At 51.9% G+C, this 27,977-nt stretch overlaps 1 long non-coding RNA gene across 1 annotated transcript; it reads left to right on the top strand.

Annotated features, from left to right (window-relative positions):
* Nucleotides 1-26: 26 nt before the first annotated feature.
* Nucleotides 27-18,706, top strand: LOC105610497 (uncharacterized). The gene is made up of 2 exons (XR_006059833.2): nucleotides 27-88; nucleotides 14,610-18,706. It is a non-coding gene; the product is annotated as an uncharacterized LOC105610497 (long non-coding RNA).
* The last annotated feature ends 9,271 nt before the right edge of the window (nucleotides 18,707-27,977 follow it).

The raw sequence follows: 27,977 nt of genomic DNA, 5'->3' as shown, positions 1-27,977 counted from the left end.
GGCAGCGACGTGCAAGAAGGAGGGGCAAAAGGAGGGCTGGACTCGGGCACGAAAGGATCTGGAGCGCCGGCTGCACCGAAGCAGGCAGGTAAAAGCGGTTTCAGGATCCAGGGGCGATGCGAAGGGAATGCAATGAGGAGGCTGCTACCCTGGGAGACCAGACCTACAATATAAGGCAAGGGAAGACCGTAAAGCCAGGACTGGAGTGTGCGGGATGGGACAAGACCCTAGCTAAAGATCTGTGGCAACTGGTCAAGGACTGGGAACTGACCGGGTCGCAGGAGCGGAGAGGGTGGGTGTTTGGGGGAGGTTAGTATCTATAAACGCCTCAAAGGTCTTGCTTTGGGTTGGGGGGGGGGGCGAGAGAAAAAATTGCATTTTAGGTTTTCGGCAAGAGCAAAAACTCGGTATGGATTTCCGCAGCCGAGCGACTATACTGCAGCCGGTGGACTTGAAGTAGGACAAGGAACCAGCGGGTTCCTAGGCATCTGGCCGAGTGAGGCCTGGGGCCGGCTTCATGCTGAAGCTGCAGAAGGGAGCCCCGCACCCCATCTCCCTGGTTGGGGAAGGCAGTCCGACTTGGCGTGGATTCCCAGAGCCAGAGCTGTGACTGCCAAGACCCACAGTGGGGGCTATAAAACCGGGCCCCAGGCCAAAAATAGGCACTTTGGCAGAATAGACAGCTCAGTGCAGGGTGGGGGCTGAGGTAAAACTAGAGGGGGGCAGGTACTAGAAGGTCCTGAGAGGTAAGACCCGGTGAGGATCTCGGGAGAGTGGACCTGGAAGCCTGGCCCTGGAAGCCTGGCGTTTTATGAAGGTAGGGTGCAAGGGGAAGACTGATGGATGGGAAGGAGCAAATCCCTGGTTTGGATCCTCAGGGAAGGGAACCATCCAGTGGCAGGCTAATTAGCACGCGGGCCAGAGCATACAAAGTCCAGGCCGAATCTCAGGTAGACACAGAACAGGCAATAGTGGGGAGAGTGGGGCAGACAAGTCTGACCTGGATTATAGAGGAAGGGGATGTGCTGAGGATGAGGAAGATGGCAAACCCTGGTCTCTATCTCCAGGGAAGAGAATGCATTGCCATTCCAACTTGGCTCTGCAGAATGGGTGAGGAATTGGGAAACAGCATGGAAGTAGCAATGGAAAGGGTTGGGGTAATAAATAGATAAAACTTGGGGCAGGCTTAGAGGGGCACTATAAAAATCTAAGAAACCCTAAGAGGAACATCTGCAAGTGAATGAACCCATCCTCTAAAAATCCCTTCCCAGAAGCCTGAATTTAGGGAAAAGCAGAGACTCCCCAGGTGGTACAGTGGTAAAGAATCCATCTGCCAGTGCAGGAGATGCTAGAGATGTGAGTTGGATCCCTGGCTCGGGAAGATACCCTGAAGAAGGGAATGACAACCCACTCCAGTATTCTTGCCTGGAAAATTCCACGGACACAGTCTACAGTCCATGGGGTTGCAAAGACTTGAACAGGACTGAGCATGCTCAGAGACGCCAGACTTCCAGGCTGACCTGGTAACCAGGGGCTACCTCTATGGCACCCACCACCCTCCACCTGCTTCTGTGGGCAACCATCATTTCAGGACTGGGCAGGGATTCTTATAGCCTGGAACTGGGGCCAAATAGAGCCCGCAGACTTCAAGGGTGGAGACAGTAGGCAGCTAACTTCATTCCTCCTTCACACCCAGGGTTCCGTGTCTGTAGACCTTGGGCCTTAAATATGGATGGCCAGGCCCATCGGCTGGATCTAAGGGGCCAAATATGTATGAAGTGGAGATTGGTGGCTGCGGAGGGTGTCCTATCCATCTATGGTTGGTGCAGTACCAGGATGGGAGAATGGGGGAGGTTTCGCTTCTCCACGCGTCAGTTTCCCACTTTGAAATATCTCCGCAGCACCTGGTAGGATCCATGAAAGGCTTTGGCGGTACCGCAGGGGGCAACCAGGAACCCTCCCCCACATCCACACAGCCAGCTTTCTATAAACCTGGCGGGACTGAAAGGGGGAAGAACGTGCAGCTCAAGGAAGGCTGAGCATCACCAGAGCCCCCTGGCTCCTAGTCCTCCCACCATCCCGCTGTCCAGCCCTGAGTAGCTCACCCACCTGCTCTATGGAGAGACCCTCGGAACCAATGAATGTGCCTGGGGGACGGTACTAACTTGCGTTCTTCAGGGGCTGCGAGAAGCGGTGTCTTTAATTTATACGAGGGAAAGGAGTGCCATGCTTTAAGGAACCCCCGGCTCAGTTTGGAAAAATCCTGGCTAGGACTTCCTTCCCCCAAACCCTCCTCTTTTTCCCCAAAGCCTGTGGTCAGCAGAGCGCCCCGTGTTGTGGCCGGGATCGGTTTCAGTAGCCTCCATTCTATCGCAGTTTTTAGGTCTCGCGGGCGAGGGGCTCAAAAGGCGAAGGATGAGTAGAGGCTGGGGGCACAAAAGAGCCCCAGCGCTTCTCCCCGAAGACCCCCGGCTGCGCAGCCGCAGTGGAGGCCGCGCCAGCAGCCGGGCTCCTCAATCTAACGCGTCCCCGCGCGCGCGCAGTCTCGCCCCAGCTCCCGGCGCCCAGCTCCGCGCGTGTCCGTACCCGCGCCCCGGACGCCCTACTCCCAAGGCGCTTCTCTGCGCATCCTACCTGTACCTCGGGATTCTCACGCTCAGCGTGACCCGCGTCTTGGATACCCAACGTCCTGTCCATCCGGCAACTGGACATTCACTTTTCTCTTTACCCTGCGCCAGAAAACCCTCACACCCAGGTGGCCCGCGCCTACGACACCCCACGTACGGATCCCCCGGCGTCGTGGAGACCCTACACTCTGCGCATCTAGCACTTGGCGCACCCTGACCTCAGACGTGGATAGCTCTACTCACCTGTGCCCTCTGCCCTCCTCCTGTGTCCACGTGTGTAGAGCTCCAGTGCTGACCGACCTGGGTGCTGCGTTCCTCCACCTTCCTCTGTCCCCGATCTTCTGAGTCCTCTACCTCAGGGCTGGCGCCCTCAGTCGTGGGTGTCCTGTTTCTTTGTGTTCCATAGGTCCCTGTGCCGGAGGTGCGGGAACCCATGCGAGGGCGGTGCAGGGGTTGGGGTTGGTAATGAAACACATTTCTGGTCTCAAGAAAAATGCTCAGCCTTCCACTGCCCACCAGGCACCCCCAGCCTAGATACACCTAGAGCCCACTCGGCCAGGATGTATGACCCTGAGGGGCTTCTCATTCAGTCAGTGTATTCATCCCTTCCATTTATTCCTCAAACACAGAGGACCCCTTATAGCCTTTAGTGGCTGGGGGCTAGATGTTGAGAATGCCCTAGTGTCTTGCCAGTAAGACTGGAGTTCCTCTCAGGGGCATCCCTGTTCAGTGGGTAAGGCAGGCACAGAAAGCATGATGGAAATGGCCCTGGAAAATGAGCAGGGTGCTAGGGGAGTGGATGGTGAACTGTCCAAGCCTTGAGGAGTGGGTGGGGTGGAGTTCTGTGTGCCCCTGGCTCTCCTGGAGGCTTCCTGTACCCCCACCTTGGGCACTGCCGGAGCCCCATCCTGTCCTGTGTGCCTTGGCTCAAGTGAAAAGGGCAGGTAAACAGGTCTCAGAATTGAGCTGGGAGGATATTGTGTGGGTGGGGATTAATTCCAACTGCTGTCATTGGTGGGGGCAAGGCAATGCATTCAGTCAACAAGCATGTGTTGAGCACCTACTGTGCGCCCGGCATTGTGCTAGCTTCTGGGAACACAGCAGTGAATAAGGCAGACAAGCTTCTCTGTTCTTGGGGCTGACATTCCAATCAGAAGGACAGACGAGAAATCAGACAATTAAAAGGTACAGGATGTTAGAGGATGATCAGTGCCACGGAAGAAAATTAAGGAAGACACAGAACATGGTGATGACTGCAGTTTTAGATAGAGGAGGTCAGGGAAGAGCTCACTAAGAAGGTGGTATTTGGATAAAGACTTAAAAGGAGTCCTGGGGAGATCGGGGGTTGGGGGAAGGGGGTTCCAGGCAGAAAGGGTTCCAGGCAGAGGGGGTTCCTGAGGTGGAAACATGCTGGTTGTTAAAGTATCAATGAGGTGGCCTGTGTGGCTGGAGGGAGGGGGTGAGGGCAAAAAGAGAGGGAGGTGAGGGTAGGGAGGTAATGGGCTAGATCCTAGATCGTGCTGGCCTGATGTGCTTTGGGGAGATTTGGTTTTTAATCAGAGTCACCTGGGAGCCACCATGGAAGGTTCTAGGCAGAGGAGGGTTCTCCCCGACTTATATGTTCACAGGAACCCTCTGGCTGTGGTAAGATTTGAGAGGGAGCCAGGAGACTGGGGAGATGGATTCCACAGTCAATCCAGGTGAGAGGTGATGGAGGCCTGAACAGGGTGCTGGGGAGAAAGGGTCAGATTTGAGGCACAGCCTAGGGACACAGCCAACCGGACACCTTAGTCTTTGCATCCCCCTCCCCCAGCAGAACTTCTCAAATGTCACCTCTGGGTCACACTGCGGACGCATCACCTTCCTCACTCCCAAGAAGCAAGAGTCCAGAAAGCCACCCAGGTCCAGTCTGAGCAACAGCTGGCAGGCAGCAATGGTGGTCCATTCCCAGTAAGGCACCAACTGGGAGGGGAGGCCAGTTGGGTTGCACTTCCCACCCCGACCGCTAGGGGCCGCTGCCCCGCTGCTCTGCGGCCGCCAGGTGAGGAGGAGGCCCCGCCTCTTCCCCAGCAGGTGCTCTGGTTGGTCGAGAGGGCAGGGGACCTGGGTAAAGAGCGCAGGACTGGGGGAGGAGTTGGGGGGACGAAATGGGGGTGAAGGGAGAGAGCTGAGCGAGTCCCACGTGGAGGATGCTGAAAGAGGGGAGGGAAAAAATGCCACGGCGAGGTTGGAGGAGTCAGGTAAGGAGCCGGAGCTGGCTGGGGAGGGGGGAAACTGAGGGCATAGAGCAAAGTTGAGGGAGGGAAGATAGGTCAGCAGGTGAGGAGTCAGGGATGGTCCTGGAGGTGAGGTGGACGTGACTGGGGAACATTTGGACAGTGCGTCGGGACCGCTGGGATGGTTGAGGGGTGGGCCTGGTCTGTGGGAAATGAGGGACCCCAGAGAAGGTGCCTGGCACTTTGCCAGTCGTGGCTGGTACGGACTGTGGGGGAGGGGGGAGGGGGATAGTTTCTCAGATCTTGACCCCATGGGTCAGAGATGGGGGAAAAGCTTCTGAGGAGGAGGTGTGCAGGCCAGGCTCCACGCAGGAGCCCAGTTTGCTTCTGCAATCTGGCACTAGGGCCCTCCTTCATACCCTGTACCCCCATGGCTGGGGTTCACGGTTCATTGAGCCTGGGTGGTAAGCAGATGAATGAGACAGAGGCAGTCCCAGTTGATTGGAAACCAGCACGATTTCCACGGATGTATGGGGTGGAAGATGGGGTCTGTGGGAGAGTTCAGGCCAGAGGCCCTCCCCAGCCAGGGGGCTCAGAGAAGGTTGCCCTGGGGAAGTGACTTGTAAGCAGACAGCAAGAATCCATCAGCTGAACATAGAAGACCCTGATGGTCTGGGCAGAGAGGAGATTCTGAGAATGTTGTCAAGAAAAATGCCAGGAGAGACTAGGCTGCGGTAAAGCCATGCTGCTGCTGCTGCTGCTGCCGCCAAGTCGCTTCAGTTGTGTCCAACTCTGTGCGACCCCATAGACAGCAACCCACCAGGCTCCCCCATCCCTGGGGTTCTCCAGGCAAGAACACTGGAGTCGGTTGCCATTTCCTTCTCCAATGCATGAAAGTGAAAAGTGAAAGTGAAGTCGCTCAGTTATGTCTGACTCTTCGCGACCCCATGGACTGTAGCCTACCAGGCTCCTCCATCCATGGGATTTTCCAGGCAAGAGTACTGGAGTGGGGTGCCATTGCCTTCTCCGCAGTAGAGCCATAGAAAGGGGGAAAAAGTGATGCCTGACCTTGCACGTGCCAGGGACAGGGCCCTCAATGCCAGATGCTGACACGGGATCAAAAAACAGAAACGGGGCAGGTGTGAGGCAGTGAGGAGGGAGGGTGACAGCTGTGGGGAGCTGGAGATGCACCCCCTTTTAAGCCAGCAGCCACTTGCTGCTCCTCAACTTCAGCTGAGATCTACCATGTGGGAAGCCAGGCTCTTGGAATTGCTGGTACGGATTCTTCAAGAGAAGCTAGAAGTCAGGTGTTTTGTGTAAAATTCCCTGAGCTTTAATTCTCTCAGACCGATCTACTAATTGCTATCAATTGCTGTGACCCAACAATTCCTTTCCTGCCTTTATTCCCAATGGGAATGGGAGCTTCTGCCACCAAAAGACATACATACATGGATGTTCACAGCATCTTCATTCACCATCACCAGATACTGGCCACTGGCCATGTGACCGTTGACTGGCAAATGGGAAATTAATTGGAGTAAATTTGTTTGGAATATATATTGGGAGTACAATACAGTGATGAAAAAGAACAATGTATGAACACATACACAGCCCTGTGCGTGTTGCCTACAGGACACAAACAGGATGCAACGCATGACGACATTCCTATCACTCAAGGACAGAGAGAAGTAATCTGTGGAGCTGGGGAGCCCAGAGCTTCCTTACCACGGACCACTGACATTTGAGGCTGGCTGATTCTTTGCTGCATGGGGCCTATCCTGTGCATTGGAGGATGTTGAAAAGTATCCCCGTCCTCTCCCCTACCAGATGCCAATAGCACTTGCCTAGTTGTGCCCTCCCTTGTTGTGGGGGATGGGGGGGGGGCACAGTCGGTTTCAGGTGAGGATCACTGGGAAAGTGATATATTTTGTAAAGATTTATTTATTTATTTATTTATTTTGGCTGTGGTGGCTCTTTGCTGCTGCTCATGAGCTTTTTCTAGTTGTGGCGGGAGGAGCAGCTACTCTTCTTTGCCGTGTGCAGGCTTCTCATTGCAGTGGCTTCTCCTGTGGTGGAGCGTGAGCTGTAGGCATGCAGGCTTCAGTAGCCACAGCAAGTGGTCTCAGTAGTTGTGGCGCACAGGCTTGGTGGCTCCTTGGCATGTGGGATCTTCCCGGCCCAGAGATCGAACCAGTGTCCTTTGCATTGCGAGGCAGATTCTTAACCACTGGACCACCAGGGAAGCCTGGGAAAGTGATCTTTTGAGGTAAGACAATGATTAGAAATTGGCCTTGGAGAGCTCCCAAGGGACTGGAATATTCTCTATCTTGAGCTATGGTGATGATCAAGGTGGAGTATATTTTTAAAAGACACAGTGCTGTATTTTAGGAAGCACGTGCTTCACGATAAAAGAGTGAACCCTACGACATGGATGACCCTCCAAAACATGATGCTGAGTGAGAAAAGCCAGACACAAAAGGCCACAGGTTACGTGACTCCATTTATGCAAAAAGTCCAGAAGAAGCAAATCCAGAGAGACAGAAGGCAGATGAGCGGTTGCTGGGGGCCGGGGTGAAGGGAGTGGGTAAGGAAGAGTGGCTGCTAATGGGTCTGGGGTTTCCTTTGGGGTGATGGGAATGTTCTGGAATTAGTCGCACAACACTATAAAAAAACACACTTAATTGCTCACTTGAAAATGGTTTATCTTGTGTGAATTTTACCTTAAAAGCAAATTATTTTTTAAAAAAAGGTTTTGATGTGAACCATTTTTAAAGTCTCTATTGAATCGGTTACTGCATTGTTTCTGTTTTACGTTTTGCTTTTTTGGCCCCAAGGCATGTGGGACCTTAACTCCCCAACCAGGGATCGAACCCACACCCCCTGCATTGGAAGGTGAAGTCTTAACCACTGGACTGCCAAAGAAGTCCCAGAATTTTTTTTTTTTTAATAGAGTCAACCCAAACAAGCTGAACAGGACCAGTGCCTTGGCCAGCTTGGCCACTTTGCAATGGAGGGAGGGGATGGTGGGAAAGTGAGGTGATAGACAGCTTCTGTCCAGAGAAAGTGCGAGGCAAAGCGGGAACTGTGGGCCTTCTTGGAAAAGGGAGGGCTGAAGCAAAAAGTATGTCTTGGCTCAGGGGAGTGCTCTCTCTTAACCCAACCTGTCAGCCCTAGAAAGAAATCGCAGGCAGGTCAGAGGCCAGCCTGCGAGCTGTTGAAGGGAATACAGAGTTCTGACGGGTGGAAGAGAAATGACAACCGCTCTGCCCAGCCTGACGCCACCAAGGGATGATCAACACCCCCACAGTGCTTGCAGGGGGGTTGTGGGGATGTTCTCTGAGAGCTGAAAGGGGGCAATGGGGGCTCACAGAGGAACAGGCTTCCTGAGAGCTTGGCCTGCACTGGAAACAAAACCATGGGGGGCATTTGGACCTATATGATTCCCTCCCACCCCACCCCCTGCCATGTGGGGGGATGGGAAGGGGAGAACCACCCACTGTGAGCAGCCAGAGACCAGGGACCAGGGGATGGGGTTCCAGGATCTTGAGTCTACACTGGCTTCAAAAAATTGAACAAGGGATTTCCCTGGTGGTCCAGTGGCTAAGACTCCATGCTTCCAGTGCAGGGGGCCCGGGTTCACACCCTGCTCAGGGAACTAGATCCCACATGCCACAGCTAAAAAGAGTTCGTATGCCTCAACTAAGACCCAAAGCAGCCAAATAAATAAAAACAAATATTTTTAAAAATTTGAATGAGTGAAGAGAGAAAGCAAGCTAAGGGCTCCAGGAAGCTGGGGGTCCTGGCTGATAGGGGCCAATGGTGACTCCCACAAAATATGAACACCTGGAACCTGGGACTGTCACCTTATTTGGAAACAGTGCCCTTGCAGATGTAATTAAGACTCTTTCAATGGATGAGGTCATCCTGGATTAGGGTGAGTCCTAAATCCAATGACAAGTGTCCTTAGAAATGAAGAGAAGGGATGAAGACAGGAGAAAACATGCCATGTGAAAACAGAGGCAGAGGTTGGGGTGATGTGGCTACAAGCCCAGAGCCCCCAGAAGCTGGAAGAGGCCAGGAAGGATCCCCCCTTAGAACCTTTAGAGGGAGCACCACCCAGCTGACACCTTGATGTCAACTTTGGACTTCAGAACAGTGAGGGAATAAATCCCTTGTTTTAAGTCACCCAGTTTATGGTCCTTTGTTATACCAGCCCTGCTGCTAAGTCGCTTCAGTCGTGTCTGACTCTGTGCGACCGCACAGATGGCAGCCCACCAGGTTCCCCCATCCATGGGATTGTCCAGGCAAGAGTACTGGAGTGGGGTGCCATTGCCTTCTCCAATGGCAGCCCTCAGTCAGTTCCGTTCAGTCGCTCAGTCTGACTCTTTGCAGCCCCATAAATCGCAGCACACCAGGCCTCCCTGTCCATCACCAACTCCCAGAGTTCACTCAGACCCAACGTCCATCGAGTCAGTGATGCCATCCAGCCATCTCATCCTCTGTCATCCCCTTCTCCTCCTGCCCCCAATCCCTCCCAGCATCAGAGTCTTTTCCAATGAGTCAACTCTTCGCATGAGGTGGTCAAAGTACTGGAGTTTCAGCTTGAGCATCATTCCTTCCAAAGAAATCCCAGGGCTGATCTCCTTCAGAATGGACTGGTTGGATCTCCAAGGGACTCTCAAGAGTCTTCTCCAACACCACAGTTCAAAAGCATCAATTCTTCAGCGCTCAGCCTTCTTCACAGTCCAACTCTCACGTCCATACATGACCACAGGAAAAACCATAGCCTTGACTAGACAGACCTTAGTCGGCAAAGTAACGTCTCTGCTTTTGAATATACTATCTAGGTTGGTCATAAATTTTCTTCCAAGGAGTAAGCCTCTTTTAATTTCATGGCTGCAATCACCATCTGCAGTGATTTTGGAGCCCCCCAAAATAAAGTCAGCCACTGTTTCCCCATCTATTTCCCATGAAGTGATGGGACCGGATGCCATGATCTTCATTTTCTGAATGTTGAGCTTTAGGCCAACTTTTTCACTCTCCACTTTCACTTTCCTCAAGAGGCTTTTTAGTTCCTCTTCAGGGAACTATAAGAATAGAGGCCCTGATAGTCAATTCTCTGAACATTTACAAAGCCCCTGGAAAGGATCATGGTACAGTGGAGAAAGCAAACACATGAATGGATCACTCCTGTATATATATGTTTCCCCAACTCAATGGACATAAGTTTGAGCAAACTCCAAGAGACGGTAAGGACAGGGAAGCCTGGCGTGCTGCAGTCCATAGGGTCACAAAGAGTCGGACACGACTGAGTGACTGAACAACGACAACAGGGCTTCCCAGATGGCGCGGAGGTAAGGGATCTGTGTGCCAACGCAGGAGGTGCTGGTTCTATCCCTGGGTCGGGAAGATCCCCTGGAGAAGGAAATGGCAACTCAGTCCAGTATTCTTACCTAGAAAATTCCGTGGATAAGAGGAGCCTGGTGGGCTCCAGTCCACGGAGTCACAAAGAGTTGAACATGACTGACTGGGCACACGTGCATAGATAGATACAGATACAGGCCATGCCATGAGGCTTTCGGGATCTTACTTCCCTGGACCAAGGATTGAACTTGGGCTGTGGCAGTGAGCACGCTAAATCCTAACCACTGGACTGCCAGCGAATTCCTGGGGTCAGTGTAGAGGGATGGATATCCCGTGGGGTGGAGGACTGCCTAGGAACTCTATAGCAGGGGTGACATCACACAGCTGGTGACAACACACGCCACTACCTATCGGGGACAGCAGGTAATACAAACACGCTGATCTGCGTGAGCGTCTGCATGAGCAATGGCACAGGTGACCTTCACTTCAGCATCAAGGGGCAATAAGGAGTGGTGAGGACTGTGCCACAGAATAATAATAACTGCTAACGTTTATTAGCGCTTGCTACGTTCTTTCCTTACACAGTATTAACTCATTTATTTTCTCATCAACTCTACAGTCAGGTGTTATCCCCATTTACCAGAGGGCTTAATTGAGGCAGAGAGGCCGTAGGGCTGGAAACCAATGGTACATTCAAACTGGGTAATCTGAGCAGAGTTAAATGATGGGACAACATTACACAGCATGGACAGATGCACCACAGGAACCACAAGGAATAACGCCACGCCTTGGGCTAGGACAAGTGGGAGCTATTAGCACCCCTAGGTCTGAGGGGCGAGGGGAGTGGGCAGTTGCTATGACCTGGAAACACTACAGGCCGTGTGGATGGGGGAGACCTGTGACCTCCAACAGGGACGCGAGCGGCCCTCAGAAGCCACAGGGGCTGAACTGGGGAACAAATATCTCCCTCACTCCCCCTCCCCTCACTGGCTGAATCCAACCTGACCCGGAGGACCCAGGAGCCCGTCGGTGTGGTCCACACAGCCCAGACTCCTGAGACACTAAGCTAGGTGGAGAAGCCAGGAGATTTGTTCTGAGAGGAAAGCGGAAGATTCCCTAAGAGTGACTCTGCCTGGGTCCAGAGTTCCCGTAAACTACTCACCATGTGAGAACCGGCAGACCTGCACTGTCTCCTGGGCGTGGGTCCTGGGGGTGGGGGCCGGCCTTACTGAGCACTGCCTCTGAGATTCGCAGAGGCTATGTCTTTTGATGGAAAGCCAGGAATACAGATTTTTATGCAACAATCACCAGGTATTTTAGAGCTGGTACCTTATTACCATTTTACAAACCCTGCATGGGCAAAACAAATCGCAGATGTGGGCTGGATTGGGCTCGGGGTGTCAGAAGGTGGAAGCCGACCGCGCAGCACACCCAACTGTGGAAACTGGGAGGTTCAGAGAGGCAGCCGAGCAAAGCGCCACGGGTGAGATGGGGACCGCGGATCAGCCAGCTGGTTTGACTAGAAAGGGCCTGCAGCCCAGGGCAGGTGCGCAGGTGCAGGATGTTAGGATGAAACTGAATAGGTGTTTTGGGGGTCTAGATTGGGAGGGGCCATTGGAGTCACACTAACAGGTTTCAGCTTTGAAGACGAGAAGCCGCGGATGGCTTTTAAACAGCCGAATGACTCACTCAGCCTTGAGTCTCTCCACCCCTGAGGCTGGCTGTGGATCAGGCTTTCTTTGGGGGTGGAAGGACCGTGGCTCCACAGATGAGCGAAAGAAATGAAAGAGCCCCCTCCTTTGAGTGCGCTTACAGCCTGGCGAGGAGGGCAGATGCGTAAATGATAACCTCAGAACATGATGCGCGGGGGTAATGAGCTAGCCCATGTCTGTGGATATTTGATCAACTGCTGTGTGTTCCGCGCCGGCGATGAAGGGACAGGATGTGGTACTGCCTTCGAAGAAAGAGGCAGTGGATGAGGGAGGAAATAAAGGGAAAGGAAAATTTCAGGTGGTGATAAGAAAATGTAAAACAGCAGAAGGTGATCAGGGAAGGCAGCCCACCCGCCCAGGTGGCAGGGCAGGCAGTGGGCAGGGAGACAGGGCATCCTGGGTGGGTCCCCTGGGGCCCACCTCCCAGAGTTGCCCCCGTCACACCTGAGAACAAACCCAGGGCTGACGTGGATTCCTGACTTGGAGCCCGAGCAGGGGGAGAGAGGGGAGAAAAAACACCCATCTGTTCTCCTCTGATGGAACGCGATTCTTCACCCAGTGCTTAAAACCCCGCGCTTCTCCCATTTCCTCTTGGCAGCCACGTGATGTGATATAAATCGCTGAAAATGGGTTTTCCCAGCTGGTTGCCGTGTTGTTTTAATAATGGTTCATTTTCTGCCCTGGGGAAAAAATATTCCGTGGAGAATTTGGGAGCTGGGGGCTCATTTTGTCTGTATGTGTGTGTGCACACATGCACACATTTGTGCCTAGCGTCCCCTTATCTCAAAGAAGATTCCAGAATATCACTGAGACACCAAGTCACCTGCCTAAGTGGTTGATTCCCAGCACATCCCCCTCACCTGGACAAAGGAATTCCTTCAGAAACCTGGGCATGTTTACTGATCACCTGCTCTGTGTGAGCTATACCTGAGCTAGATGCAAGGGTCACAGTGGTCTCTCAGGCCTGGCCTCCCTAGGCCAGCATTCTGGAAGGGGGGAGATTGACATTTTAAAATAATTGTAAATCATTGTAAAAAATTGTAATAATTTAAAATAATTGGACTTCCCTGGTGGCACAGTGGATAAGAATCCTCCTGCCAATGCAGGGGATTGGGTTTGATCCCTGGTCTAGGAATATCCCACATGCAAAGCAACTAAGCCCAAACACGGCAGCTGTTAAGCCTGTGCTTCCCTGGTGGCTCAGAGAGTAAAGAATCCGCCTGCAATGCAGGAGACCCAGGTTCGATCCCTGGGTGGGAAGATTCCCTGGAGAAGGGAATGGTAAGCCACTCCAGTATTCTTGCCTGGAGAATCCCATGGACAGAGGAGCCTGGTGGGCTACAGTCTATGGTGTTGCAAAGAGTCGGAAATGACTGAGTGACTAACGCGCACACACCTACTAGAGCCCGGGAGCGGCAACCACTGACGTTGGCACACCCTAGAGCTCATGCTCTGCAACAAGAGAAGCCACCGCAGTGAGAAGCCTGTGCACCGCAACTGGAGGGTAGCCCTGGCTTGGCACAACTAGGAAAAGCCCGAGCATAGCAATGAAGACCCAGCACAGCCAAAAATAAATAAAAAATAATAACTGTGTGAAACTATGTAATTACAATCATGGAAGCTCTTCAGGAGAGAGAGTTTGTGGTGTGATGGAGTGGATAGCATCTACTATAGGGACTTTGGGCATCACTACAACCCCATCCATGAAAGAAGAGACCCTTAAGCTGAAACTTGGAGGATAGAGTTGCAAGAGGGAATGCCATCCAGGTAGGGGGAGACTTCCTGGGCAAGCATCTTAAAGCTTGAAAGAATATGGTGCAGGCTCAGATCCAGGAGAAAAGTCATGGGTCCAGTGTAGGCCAGGGCTAAGTGGGTGATGAGGACTGGTGTGTATCAGTGGACAGAGACTTGGGGACTTTCTCCCTGTTTCTGGGTAGAGAGGGTTTCTCCATGAGATGGAGCCGTGCCAGTCTTGTGCATACTCAACCTTTAGTCCCAAGACCAGTCCTTGTTTTGCCTATTTGGAAAGAGCAGCTCTCAGAGGCCATGTGGATTGTCAAGGTCACTGCCTCATCTTCCCCATCCCCAACTCTGTTCCTTTCCTCCCTGTAGTGGGTTGAATGGTGGCCCCTCGCCTAAAGATACGTCCACATCCCTACTGCCAGAACCTGTAGATGTGACCTTATTTGGAAAGAGAGTCATAGCGGATATCACTACATTAAGAATCTTGGCTTCTCCAGGGGATCTCGCCAACCCAGGGATCGGACCCGGGTCTCCTGCATTGCAGCTGGATTCTCTGCTCTCTGAGCCACCAGGGAAGTCTAAGTGAAGAGAAAGACAAATATCATATGACATCACTTATATGCAGAGTCAAAAAATTATACAAATGAATTTATTTACAAAACAGACTCACAGACTTAGAGAACAAACTATGGTTATCAGAGGAGAAGAGGGCATGGAGAGAGGACTAGATTGGGAGTCTGGGATTGACATGTACACACTGCTATATTTAAAATAGGTAACCAACAAGGACTGACCATATTGGAAAAAAAAAAAAAAAAGAATCTTGAGATGAGATCAAACTGGATTAGAATGAGCTCTAAATCTATTGACCAGAGTCCCTACATTTTGTTTGTTTGTTTCCTTTTTTGACCGTTTTGTTTGTTTCCTTTTTTGACCACACCTCACAGCATGCAGAACTTCCCTGAACCCATGTCCCCTGCATCAGAAACATGGAGCATTAACCACCAGAACACCAGGGAATTCCTGACCAGCATCCTTAGAAGAGAAGAGGACAGGACAGTGGAAAAGGCCACATGAAGATGGAGGCAGAAGTTGGGAGTGATGCAGTCACACAGCAAGGCGCACCTGGAAACACCAGACGCTGGGTGAGGCCAAGAATGGACTCTCCTCAAGGGCTACCTTGACTTTGGCCTGACGATACTGCTTATGAATTTCTGACCTCCAGAACTGTGAGACAACAAATTTCCATAGGTTTTCTGGTTTGGTTTTGCTCTGGTTTTTTTTATTTATTTAGCTGCATCAGGTCTCAGCTGTGGGTCACAGGACCTTCACTGTGTCACGCAGGATCTTTCGTCATAGGGCATGTACACTCTAGTTGTCGTATGTGGACTCAGCAGTTAAAGCGTTTGGGCTTCAGTAGTCACAGCACGCAGGCTTCGTTGCCCCGCAGCACGTGGGATCTTAGTACCCCAACTGGGGATTGAACTCCCATCCATCCCCTGCATTGCAAGGCAGATTCTTAACCACTGGGCCACCAGGAAGTCCTGGTTGCTTTTTGTTTTCTGTGGTATTTAAGCTTCCCAGACCATGCCTATGTGTTACAGCAGCCACCGGAAACAAACACTTCTCTGTCCATGGGATTCTGCAGGCAAGAATATAGGAATGGGTTGCCATGCCCTCCTCCAGGGGATCTTCCAGACCCAGGGATCAAACCTGCATCTCCTGCATTGCCAGGTGGATGCTTTACCGCTAATGCCACCTGGGAAGCCCAAATACATTCACTGTCCCCTGCAAATCGTTCCAAGAACTGTCTCTCCTCCCTAGCTCCAGATCCTCCCCCTCGAATCCCCTCTCCTTCCTGCTCCAGTTGGCTTTTTGCCTCTGCGCAGCTAAGGAAAGGGCTCCATCCTGCTGAATTCAAGGGTGTTTTCTCAGCCTCCAAGATGCTATGCTCCCCGAGTCCTGCTTCTACGTCTCTGGCTGCCTCTGCTCATTGTCTTCTGCTGATTCCTCCTCATCCCTTGTCCTTAATGTTGGCGAGAGAGCCGTGGAGCGTGCCCTCTTTATTCCTGTGTCTACTTCCGGTCAGCTCCCTGGGGATCTTGACCAGCCTTGAGGAGTTAAATGCTGCTTATATCTAACAATGGTATCTGCCAATGACACCTCCAGCTTGAGCCTCTCCACTGACCTTCAGCTGCCTCCCTGGGTGTCTGCACTTGGAAACTTGATGGGTATGCCCAGGTATCATGCCTGAAACTGAGCTCATTTTAGAAAGATTATTATTTATTTGTGTGCTTTGGGCCACTCTGGGCCTTTTTGTGGCTGCACGTGGGCTTTCTCTAGTTGCAGCAAGTGGGGGCTAATCTCTAGTTGTGGGGCATGGGCTTCAGTAGTTGCGGCTCCCCGGCTCTAGAGCAAGGGCTCAGCAGTTGTGGGGCGTGGGCTTAGTTGCTCCACAGCATGTGGAGTCTTCCCAGACCAGTAATTGAACCCATGTCCTCTGCATTCTAAGGTGGGTTCTCACACTGGGCCACCAGCAAAGTCCCGAAATAGAACCCTTGATCCCTCCACTCACCCTAAACCTGCACCTCTCCTATCTTCCGCATCTCGGTTAATGGCAGCACCACTGTTCTCCACTATGTAATGGGTGGAAAAACGCCCCCCAGTAATGTGCTGAAGAACTGATGCTTTTGAATTGTGGTGCTGGAGAAAACTCTTGAGGGTCCCTTGGATGGCAAGGAGATCAAACCAGTCAATCCTAAAGGAAATCAACCCTGGATATTCACTGGAAGGACTGATGCTGAGGCTCCAATACTTTGGCCACCTGACGTGAAGAGTCGACTCACTGGAAAAGGCCCTGATGCTGGGAAAGATTGAGGGCAGGGGAGAAGGGGGTGACAGAGGGCGCCATGGTTGGATGGTATCACTGACTCAATGGACAGGAGTTTGAGCAAACTCCGGGAGATGGTGAAGGACAGGGAAGTCTGATGTGCTGCAGCCCACGGGGTCGCAGAGTCAGACGCGACTTAGCAACTGAACAACAATGCCTCCCAATTCACGTTCAGCTGGAACCTCAGAATGTTACCTTCTTTGGAAATACGGTCCTTGCATATGTCATTAGCCAAAGATCTTGAGATGGTATGTATTGGACCTAGTGAAAGTGTTAGATGCTGTTGTGTCTGACTCTTTTCAACCTCACAGACTGTAGCCCACCAGGCTGCTCTGTCCATGGAATTCTCCAGGCTAGAATACTGGAGTGGGTAACCATTCCCTACTCCAGGGGATCTTCCCAATCCAGGGATTGAACCCAGGTCTCCTGCCTTGCGGGCAGATTCTCTACTGTCTTAGCCACCTAGGGTGGGCTCTAAATCCAACGATGAGGCATCATTCTAAGAGGAGGCAAAGACACACAGAGAAAAAGATGGAGGTAGAGACTGGGGTGATGCAGCTGCAAGCCCAGGAAAGCTGAGGATGGCTGGCAGCCACCAAAAGCCAGGAAATAGGCAAGAAAGGATCCTCCCCTAGAGCCTTCGGAGGGATAACAGTCCTCCTCACACCTTGAACTCGGATTTCTAGCCTCCAGAACTATAAGACAATATAATCCTGTTGTCTTAAGCCACCAAGTTTGTGGTTATTTATTACAGCAGCCCTAGGAAGCAAACATAGCTGTGTTCTCCACAATGAGCTCTGAGACACCTTGATTTGAGTACAAGTGATTTACCTGGAAGGCGACTGCAGGAAGCACTGGCAGGGGAAGTGGGGGGAAGATAGGGGAGGGAGGGCACCCAGCAAAGAGTGTATTGATGGGGACTTCCCTGGTGGTCCAGTGGTTAAGAATCAGCCTTCCAATGCAGGGCATGTGGGTTTGATCCCTGGTTGGGGAATTAAGATCCCACCTACCAAAGGGCAACTAAGCTTGCATGCTGCAACTAAGACCCCACACAATCATTTTAAATAAATAAATGTTTATTTGTTTGTTTGTTTTAGAGTGTAGGGCTTCCCAGGTGGCCCAATGGTTAAGAGTCTGCCTTGTAATGCAGCAGACACCAGGGTCCTTCCTGGTCTGGGAAGACCCCATATGCTGAGGGGCAACTAAGACGGTGTGCCACAACTACTGAGCCCACGTGCGGCAACTACCGAAGGCTGTGTGCCTTAGAGCCTGTGTTCCATAACAGAAGCCACCACAATGAGAAGCCCGCGCACTGCAACTAGAGAGTACCCTTGTTGGCTGCAACTAGAAAAAGCCCTCGAGCAGCAATGAAGACCCGGTGCGGTCAAAAGCAAATAAATTTTTTTAACTGATTATTTTATTGAAGGATAATTGCTTTACAGAATTTTGCTGTTTCTGTCAAACCTCAACGTGAATCAGCCATAGGTATACATATATCCCCCTCCCTTTTGAAGCTCCCTCCCCATCCCACCCCTAAAAATAAACACATTTTTTAAAAGAGCATATTCACGAGCAGGTTAGACTGGAACACTTAGAGCTGAATTCTCCCCCTCTCCGGAGGCCTGCGGCACCTGCACCTCAGAGTCATCTCTTTGAGGGTTGAGGGAGCTGGGGTGTGTTCTTTGGCTGAAGGATGCTCGCAGGGGAGTGGATTCTCCGGAATGTCTGGTGACTCCCAGGCAGGTCTGAGCTGCCTCTGCAGCCAGAGGGAGCTGCCGGGCAGAGCGGCAGGTGCTGGTGATACGGAACCATTGGACCTATGTGCACAGGGCAATCTCTAAATGCCTCCCATCAACCCGCACTCTTGTGTGACTCCTCCTTGAGTGTGGATGGGGCTCTATGACTTGTTTTTAACCAACAGAATGTGGCAAAGGCGGGAATTCCCTGGTGGTCCAGTGGTTAAGACTTTGCCTTCCAATGTAGGGAGTGTGGGTTCGATCCCTGATTGGGGACCTAAGAGCCCACATCCCTCGCGGCCAAAATCAAAACATACAACAGGAGGAATATTGTAACCAATTCAATAAAGACTTGAAAAATGGTACATACCCTCCCCCCCAAAAAAAAATCTTGGAAAAAAAAAAAGAATGTGGCAAAGGTGATGGGATATCCCTTCCAAGACTAGGTTACAAAACCTCAGGGACTTCCGTTTGGGGTATCTTCTCACTCTCTCTTGCTCATTCTGAGGAAAGCCAGCTATCGTGTTGTGAGCTGCTCCACGGAGAGGCTCACACTGCAAGGAGCTGAAGGAGGCCTCTGACCAACAGCCAGTGAGGGACTGAATCCTGCCCACGAAGAGTGAGCTTGGACGTGGATCCTCCCCAGTCAGTCCTTCAGACGAGACCACGGCCACAGCCACCATCTTAGTTGCATCTGTGCGAGAGACTCAGAGCAACCCCACTAAGCCACACCTGGATTCCTGAGCCGCATAAACTGTCAAATAATAAGTGCATGCTGTTTTAGGCCACTAGGTTTGGGGATAATTTGTTATGTGGTAAGGCTGAGTGCCACAGGGACATGAGGGAAGGCACATAAACAGTGACTGGTGGGACTTCCCTGCTGGTCCAGTGGTTAAGACTTGGAGTTCCCAAAGCAACCCCTAGTTGGGGAACTAGATCCCACGTGCTGCAACTAAAGAGCCCACAGGCGGCAACAAAGATCCTGTATGTTGCAACTAAGACCTGGCACAGCCAAATAAATATCTTTTCTAAGATAAAAAAGGCATCGTTAAAAAAAAAAAAAAAAAAACAGGGCTCCCTGGGTGACTCAGCAGTAAAGAACCCTTAAAAGAAAAAACAAAACCCAGGGCTCCCAGTAGTCTGCCAATGCAGGAGACATGGGTTTGATCCCTGATCTGGGAAGATCCCACATGCTGCAGAGCAATTAAGCCTGTGCGCCACAACTTTTGATGCTGTGCTCTAGAGCCTTGGAGCCACAACTCCTGAAGTCCAGGTGCCATACAGCCCATACTCCACAACAAGAGAAGCCACCGCAATGAGAAGCCCACACACTGTGACTAGAGAAAAAGCCCATGCAACAACAAAGACCCAGCGGAGTCAGAAACAAATAAACATTTAAAAAGCAAAACAGCAACCGGTAAACCATCCGCTTGATCACTCTAGACTTCCCCTTCTCTCACATCTTATATCCAGTCCATTTGCAAGCCCTGTCAATTCAAACTCCAAAATCTATCTTGAATCCATAGACGTTTCCCCACTTGCACTGCCACTGGCTCATGTCAAGCTAGCCTTGTCTCTACTTTCATTAAGGCAGGAGTCCCTCCTCCCCATCAGTCTCCATCCAGCTGATTCTCTACTGCTAAGAGGCCTTTGTATCATAAGTCATACCCTGGCGTCCAGTAGGTGCTCAGTAATGATGGAGTAAAGTGTCAAGTCAGGCTAGACCCCCGGTCAGCCCCTTTCCCTTCCTGTACCTGCATAAGGAAGAAAATGATATACGGGAAGAGTTCTTAGCCCACTGGTGCTGACCGTACGGGCCCTGGGGGGCAGCTTGCTGGCCTCACATCTTTCTCCATGCACACACTCTGCCGGTACTGCCCACTCACGTGTGGAACCAACACTCACTATGCACTTACTGTGCATCTAACTGGAGTATCTGACAGGTATGATCTCATTTAATCCTTGACGGGAACGAGAACAAAGCCGGAGGCACCAAACGTCTTGTTTTCACACTATATTACAAAGCAATAGTAATCAAAACAGCATAGTATTGGCATTAAAAAAAAGACACATCGACCAGTAGGATGGATTCAAGAGGCCTAGAAGTAAACGCGTACATATTACACGTGTCAACTAATATTTGACTAAGAAGCCAAGAAGACTCAACAGAGAAAAGGTAGTCCCTTCAATGAACGGTTCTGGGAAAACTGGATATTCACATGCGAAAGAATGAAACCAGGTCCCTTTCTTATATCACTGGTAAAATGAACTCAAATGGATTAAAGGTTTCATCCATCATGTACACAGTACTGCATATAAAATAAACAATAAGGACCTACTGTATAGCACAGGGGAACTACCTGATACTCTGTAATAACCTATATGGGAAAAGAATCTAAAACAGAGTGGATATATGGGTATGCATAACTGATTCACTTTGCTATATACCTGAAACTAACACGGACTTGTGAAACAGTTGTGTGTGTGTGTGCTGTGCTCAGTCGCTCAGTTATGTTGACTTTTTGCAACCCTAGGAACTATAGCCCACCAGGTTCCTCTTGTCCATGGGATTTTCTAGGCAGGAATACTAGAGTGGGTTGGCATGCTCTCCTCCAGGGGCATCTTCCCAACCCAGGAATTGAACCCACATCTCTTGCATTGCTGGTGGATTCTTTGCCACTGAGCCACCAGGGAAGCCCTAAAGCAATTATACTTCAACTTTTTAAAAAGACATAATCGTTGAAATGGTCCAACCAGGGAGGATTGCCACTATTCCCCATTTTACAGTCAGAGAAACTGAGGCACAGAGCAACAAAGTCACTCACAATTGATTCAGCCAGTCCTAGATTGGACTGGGATTTGAACCCAGGCAGTTCTTAACAGCAGCACTGGGGTCTTCACTGAGATTCAGCTTGTGTCTCACAAGTAAATTCTCTTGCTTTTGACCAGATGGACATTACTGAGTGCCTCTGCACCTAAAGGGAGTTACACCCCTTTGTTTTACCAGAAGATAGTTCTGTCATGCTGGGCTGCATCAGTGAAAGGCCATTTCTTGCTCTCAGGGAGGTTCTTGACTTGCTGGAGAAACAAGGACATCAATAGCCTTAAATTCTCAGTAATGACAGCAGCCACCTAACCCTGCACTGAGGCGCCTGGAATGCATTAATTCTGCCTGGGGAGATTCTGGAAGGCTGGAAGGGCTTCGCAGTATGTGAAGTGATGCCATGTCCATGGACAGAGGACCCCTGTTGTTCACTTTTATGCCTTGGGACTGCAGAGAGTGCTAAGCATACAAAAGCCAGGAGTGGGCAAAAGATTTGCTCCAAGTCATTGAGCTGAAAGGCTTCCCTGGTGGGTCAGACAGTAAAGAATCTGCCCGAAATGCAGGAGACCCTGGTTTGATTCCTGGGTCAGGAAGATCCCCTGGAGAAGGGCATTGCTACCCACTCTAGTATTCTTGCCTGGAGAATTTCCAAGGATAAAGGAGCCTGAAGGGCTAGAGTTCATGGGGTCACAAAGAGTCGGACATGACTGAGCCACTAACACTTTCACGGAGCTGAAGCCACCACAGTGAGTAGCTCCCACTTGCCACAACTAGAGAAAACTCATGTGCAGCAACGAAGACCCAGTACAGCCATAAATAAATAAATAGGAAAAAATTTTAAAAAGAAAGATATCATCTCAGAGTTCTGGAGATCAGAACTCTGAAATCAAGGTGTGAGCAGGGCCCTGCTCTCTCTGAGGTCTCTAGGGGAGGCTCTCTCCATACCTCTCCCAGCTTCTAGTGGTTGTCAGCCATCCTTGGCATTCCTTGGCTTGCACACACATCACTCCAGTCTGTCTCTATCACCATGTGGCATTCTCCTGTTGTGTGTCTGTCTCTTTCCTTAGAAGAAATGTATAATTCAGTCATATTAGATTAAGGTCCCACCCTACTCCAGTATGACCTCATTTTAACTAATCACATCTGCAACAACCTTCTTTCCCAATCAGGTTACATTCGGAGGTACTGGGAGTTAGGACTTTAACATGTATTTTTTTTGGAGGGGGAACACAATTTACCTTGTAACTCTCTCCTTCCCTTACAGACTGTTTCTTGTCACCTCTTCCTGGGCTGCACAGGGGCCCAGTTAAATGCATATACTTCTCCTTTTTTTTTTTTTTTTAATGTTGCAGTGCCTGAGCCTCAATCTATGTTTTGTTGACATAAAAACGTTGATAAATAGCTACCCTATCCCTGGTGCCTCAGTGGTAAAGAATCTGCCTGTCAATGCAGGAGACTGGGTTCAATCCCTAGGTCGGGAAGATCCGCTGGAGGAGGAAATGGCAACCCACTCCAGTATTCTTGCCTGGAAAACCCCATGGACAGAGGAGCCTGGCAGGCTACAGTCCATGGGGTTGCAAAGAGTCAGATATGACTTAGTGACTAAACAACAAAACCCTGTCCTGAGTATTTTTGGAGATCCAGAAAAATTCAGTGTCATTATATGGGAATACATTGGGCTGCAAATATAAAAATACCTGAACAGCAGTGGCTTAAACAAAAGGTTGCTTTTTTCTCACCAGACAGTCTGGAGTTAGGGCTGCTGGAAACCAACGCCTAGCACCACTTAGATCCCCATGGTCACCTAGATATCCCTCTAGATCAGTTGTGTGATCTTCACCCCAGCTCGTTGCTGTTGTTAATCCCCATTTTATATATAAGTCAATGGCTGCTGCTGCTGCTAAGTCACTTCAGTCGTGTCCAACTGTGCGACCCCAAGGACGGCAGCCTACCAGGCTCCTCCTTACACAGAATTTTCCAGGCAAGAGGACTGGAGTGGGTTGCCATTGCCTTCTCCGATAAGGCAATGGAGGCTCATATAATACGCTCATCCTTCCCTGAACCCCTCAGCCAACTTTGGCTTGGGTTTCATTGGCTAGAAATGTGTCACTCAGCCACATTTATGGCCAATGAGAAGCAAGGGAAGCTGGGCGGGAAGCATAGAACAGGGAATCTGCCAACCAATCAGAGCAAATACTCTGTTAGCAAAGGAAGAAACCAAGAGTGTTGGAGGCAATAAAAGGTTATCTCTCATAATTCTCCCTGCCTCTAGATCTAGAATTATATATTACGTATAATATTATATGATATACAATTATATATATGATATTCAATTAAATATATAATGCGCAATTACATTGTGCACTAAGTATTAATACTAGGTATCATGTTTGTAGACTCACTGAATTACTGCAAAAAATAGTAATAGCTCTTATTTCACGGAATCCTCAACATCTGTGAAGTATATGCTATTATGCGATTTTACAGATGAGAAAACTGAGACTTGGACAGGTCCAGTAGAACCTCTTTTATTCATTTGACAAACAAGTATTGAGCATTTATTAGATCCCAGGTCATTTGGGTACTGAGAATAGAGCAGTGAATAAAACAAAGACTGCCCCCTGAAGTATTAGCCCTCAGGAGGGCATACATTCTGGTTGGGGGTGGGGCTGGGAGGGAAGGAGAGAGGGTACTCAAAAATAATAGAAACAAAATTAGTTTTGGGAATACCACCTAGTGTGGGCAACGCACTGTTCTGGGGGTTTTCCATCTGCTAAGTCACTTATTCACTCAACAGTTGTGTGAGACCGGTTTTATTACTATCCCCATTTTAAAAATGAGGGGATTGAAGCTCAGAGAAGTTAAGTAACATGCCCAAGGTCACACAGCCAATAACTGTGAAGCTAGGGCCCTTGGGTTGCACAGCCTAAGCTCGGGTAAGTAATATGATGCCAGGTGGTGATAAAACGAGTGACGGCAAATAGCCTGGCGATGGCTTAAGTGGGTCCTTCTGAGGAGGTGGCACGCTAGCACAGATATGAGTAAAGGGAGGAGGGAGCCGTGGGGACATCTGGAAGGAACATCCAGCAGGAAGCCTAGAGGTAGGAGCATGTCTGGGTGTGTCTGTGTGAGGGGCCAGTATAAGGGCTTCCCAAGTGATGCTAGTGTTACAGGACCTGTCTGCCAATGCAGGAGACGTAAGAGACTTGAGTTTGATCCCTGGGTCGGGAAGATCCCCTGGAGGAGGACATGGCAACCCACTCCTGTCTTCTTGCCTGGAGAATCCCCATGGAGAGAGAAGCCTGGTAGGCTACAGTCCATAATAGGTTTGCAAAGAATTGGACACCACTGAAGCAACTTAGCATGCATGAGGGGCCGGTGTGGCTCTAGCAACAGGCTTAGGGATTCTTCTACCCAGTTTGCACGTATAAAAGTCTCATGACATAGGTTTTCAAAGTTACCTTCGTTTGACAGATGGGGACACTGAGGCTCTGAATGGTTAACCAAGCTGCTAGGGGGGAAATAGAGGCAGAAAGAGGTGAGGCCTGGATCTGAACCTAGGCAGCCAGATCCCACTGCCTGACCCCATGGGAAACAGTAGGGAGCAAGTGCCAGCAGGCTGGGAGGGCTGCCTGGAGGAGGTGGATGTCACCAGGACCTAGAGGGAGTTGAGTAGGGAGTGGGGTAGGGGAGGTGCTGAGTGGAGGATAGCACTGGAATCCATCCCTGGGGGCAGTTCTTCAAGGGCAGATTTTCATCATGGACCCAGACTCCAGTTCCCCTAGGCAGGATCTGCTTAAAGGCAGGGATGTGAGGTTCATTAGTGCTTCAGAAACCCCAGGAGCCCCCGGGGGGGAGGGGAAGAGGACAGAGGGGGAGAGGGGGATGAAAAGGGCCGGAGAAGGGAGCCATTCTAATTTTGGCACACCTGGCAGGGGGCACAGGGCCACTGAAAAGGAAGCAGCTGGGGTTGGCTGGGCAGGCCCCCGTCATTGTTCCAGCTGGATCCGCTGTCTGGGCTTCAAATGCAAAACCAGAGTAAGGGGGGGCGGGTGGGGGCGCCCGTGGCCTTTGCTCCTCCTTTAACAGACCAAAGGACCCTGGCGGCTTAGCTCTTTTTCCTAATTTAAAGATATTTTCAGGCGTTCGAGAGCTCCCCTATGGTGAAGCAGGAAGGTTGGAAGAGGGGGAGGGGGGCTTGAAACTCTCACCGTGGTTGCCACGAAGGATGAGGAGTAGGCCAGGAGCCGGGGTGGTTGGGGGGCTGGGGGGCACTAGGGTGGAACCCTTGGGAGGGGTGAGGCAGTGCATACTGTGACTTCGGGTCTCTTCTGCCGCACTTTCTCCTCTCTGGAACCTCCGCATGCCTCTCCAGAAGGTAGGATGGATGTAGATGTACCCAAAACCTCCTTCCCGCGGAGGAAAGGGGGCTCTTTGGGGTCAACCCTGGAGGCCTTGAGTTGGGGGACACTGCGGGTATTGCCCCATGCCAGTCCCTGGGCAGGGCAGGATGCCCAGAGAGAGACGGATGGAGGAGGTTGTTCCCTCTTCGTTTGCCACCCCTGGTGCCAGGACAAGAAGAGGGTTAGGAGACAGGCCAATGGGGTGCAGCCACCTCCATGAAGGGGGTCTCCTAGGCTCGAGTCTTGGGGGGGGCAGTGCATAGGAACCAGCCATAAGCCGGGGGTCCGGCTGGAGGGCGGGGAGGAGCCCCGCGACAGCTTGGGGTGGGGCGGCCCTTCCCTCCGCCCAGGCGCCCCTCTGCCTCCGGCTCGCGTTTCCCTCGCGGCCTCCTCGCTCGCCCCGCCCGGCTCACCTCGCTCCCCGGGCCCGCCCTCCCGCGCCCGCCCCCCGCCCCCGCCCCAGCCCCGCGCGCTCCTGTCACTCGCGGCGCCGCCTCCGCGGGCGGCCTCTCTTCTCTGCCGCCTTCCGGTTCCAGCCGTCCGCACCCCCTCGGTACCGCCCTCCCCGCCACCCGCCCCCAGCCCCTGGCCTCCCTCTCGCTCGCTCTCCTCCCTCCCTTCATCTCTGCCCACTTTCCCCAGCAGGAGACAGGGCCGCCCTCGCCGCTCCTGCCGCCCCCTCTCCCCGCGCCGGCGGGCTCGGCGCGGCGCCCTCCCCTCCGCCGGGGCCGCCGCCATCTTGCAGGATGCCGGGGAGGAGCGCGTGCAGTCGAAACAATGCGTCTTTCATGAAGCGCCTCCTGCCCCCGGCCTGGAAATCTGACATTAACGCGGCACTGATTTCCCTCGGAATGGAGGGGCCGCGGCCGCCGCCCCCCGCACCACCTGGAGGCTTGGGCTCTGAAGGGGCAGCCCCCGCAGGTGGGCTCGCTCGGCCGTGGGGGGCGCCGGGGGCCCGGCAGCCAGCCTTGGGCGCTGGTTCCTAGAAGAAGGGGTTTCGGGCGTCTGGCTTTCTAGTAACTCCTGAACTGAAGGAGGCCCCCTTCGGCCTCGGCATTGGCCGGAAAGGGCTCTGGAGACCCGCTTTCTGCTGCCACGCCGTCTGGGACACGTGCCCCGCTCCCAGAACCCGCCGTGGCGCCTCCTCCCCTCCCGGCCCAGTTTCCTTCTTCTCTTCCATCTTGCTACCTCACTCCCATCCTTTCCGTTCGCTGCCTCCCTCATCCTCTCGCATCCTCTCCCCGTAGGTACCCCCCTCCTCGTGCTGACTGCTCCCTCCCCCCACACCCCCTTCCCTGCGTGCTAATGACCACGAAGCCGGCAGCTCCCCGGCTGTTTCCGGGGGAGTCTAGTTTGCAGCCAGGGGAGATGCTGGAGCTACTGGGGGTTGGAGTGGGGAGAGAAGAATTATACTCATAAATCTGGGATAATGACGTTGGTGCTAATGGGGCTGGCAGCCGCAGCGCCCACCCTCCCCCTCTCCGCAAGGATCAGGCAGGACTTCCAGGGTCTCTGAGGAACCATGGCCCCTGTCATCTCTGAACGGGCTACGCTGGGTGTACGGGGTGCAGACTAGTTTGGATCACCTCTAATACGTCTGATCACTGGGTCTCCGTTCAGTTTGCAGCTTGCTGCTTACCAGCCCTGCAGTCCAGGGACAAGCAGGGTCCAACTTAAGGACAGGTAGATTTTCTGGATCTGAGGCCCCCTCCCCTACCCCACCAGCACCCTGGATCCCCACCTCTGGGTCTCCTGAGGTCACTCCACCCACAACCTGACATCTTTCATATAATTGACAAGTCAGGCTTGACTTTTCTTCCCTGTTCCCCATTTCTGAGCTGTGTGACCTTGGGCAAGTCACTTTACGTCTCTGAGATTCTGTTCCCTCCAAGCTGTGGATGGTAATGTGCATGCGTGCTAAGTCGCTTCAGTTGTATCTGACTTTTTGTGACCCTATGGCCGGTAGCCTGCCAGGCTTCTCTGTCCATAATAACCGTCTTCAAACAGAGCCTGCATTCACTTACTTCTTCCCATTTCTGTGTCCCACGCCCTTGTCCTGTCCCTGTAGGATTACTTGGCTTATCACCATTGCCTCTGCCTTGAACTCCCTGCTTCAGCCCTCTCTGCCATCGGGACTGAGTATTCAGGACGCTGCAGTCCATCCCCACGGCTCCTAGATTCAATCCTAATCCTTTGCTCAACCTGCTCAACCTCGTCTGGATCGGATCGCTCTCCCATTTCTTACTCCACTTCGGCCCCACTGAGCCTTTGCGCTATCTGTTCCCCCACCTCTGGGAACACTGTTCCCCCTAGGTTTTGCATGGCTGGTTCCACTTTCGTCTTCAAGCCCCAGCTCCATCTCACCTCCATGGGATCTTCCCCACCACGCCCAGCTGCTCTCCATCCACCGCTTTTCCAGCACCCTCCACCCTCTGATCCTGCCTTGGTTTTGTATTTTCATG

Source organism: Ovis aries, chromosome 5 (genome assembly GCF_016772045.2).
Source record: "Ovis aries strain OAR_USU_Benz2616 breed Rambouillet chromosome 5, ARS-UI_Ramb_v3.0, whole genome shotgun sequence".
NCBI lineage: Eukaryota > Metazoa > Chordata > Mammalia > Artiodactyla > Bovidae > Ovis > Ovis aries.
The sequence above is the reverse complement of the archived record's forward strand: the minus strand, read 5'-3'. Positions and strand labels throughout refer to the sequence as shown.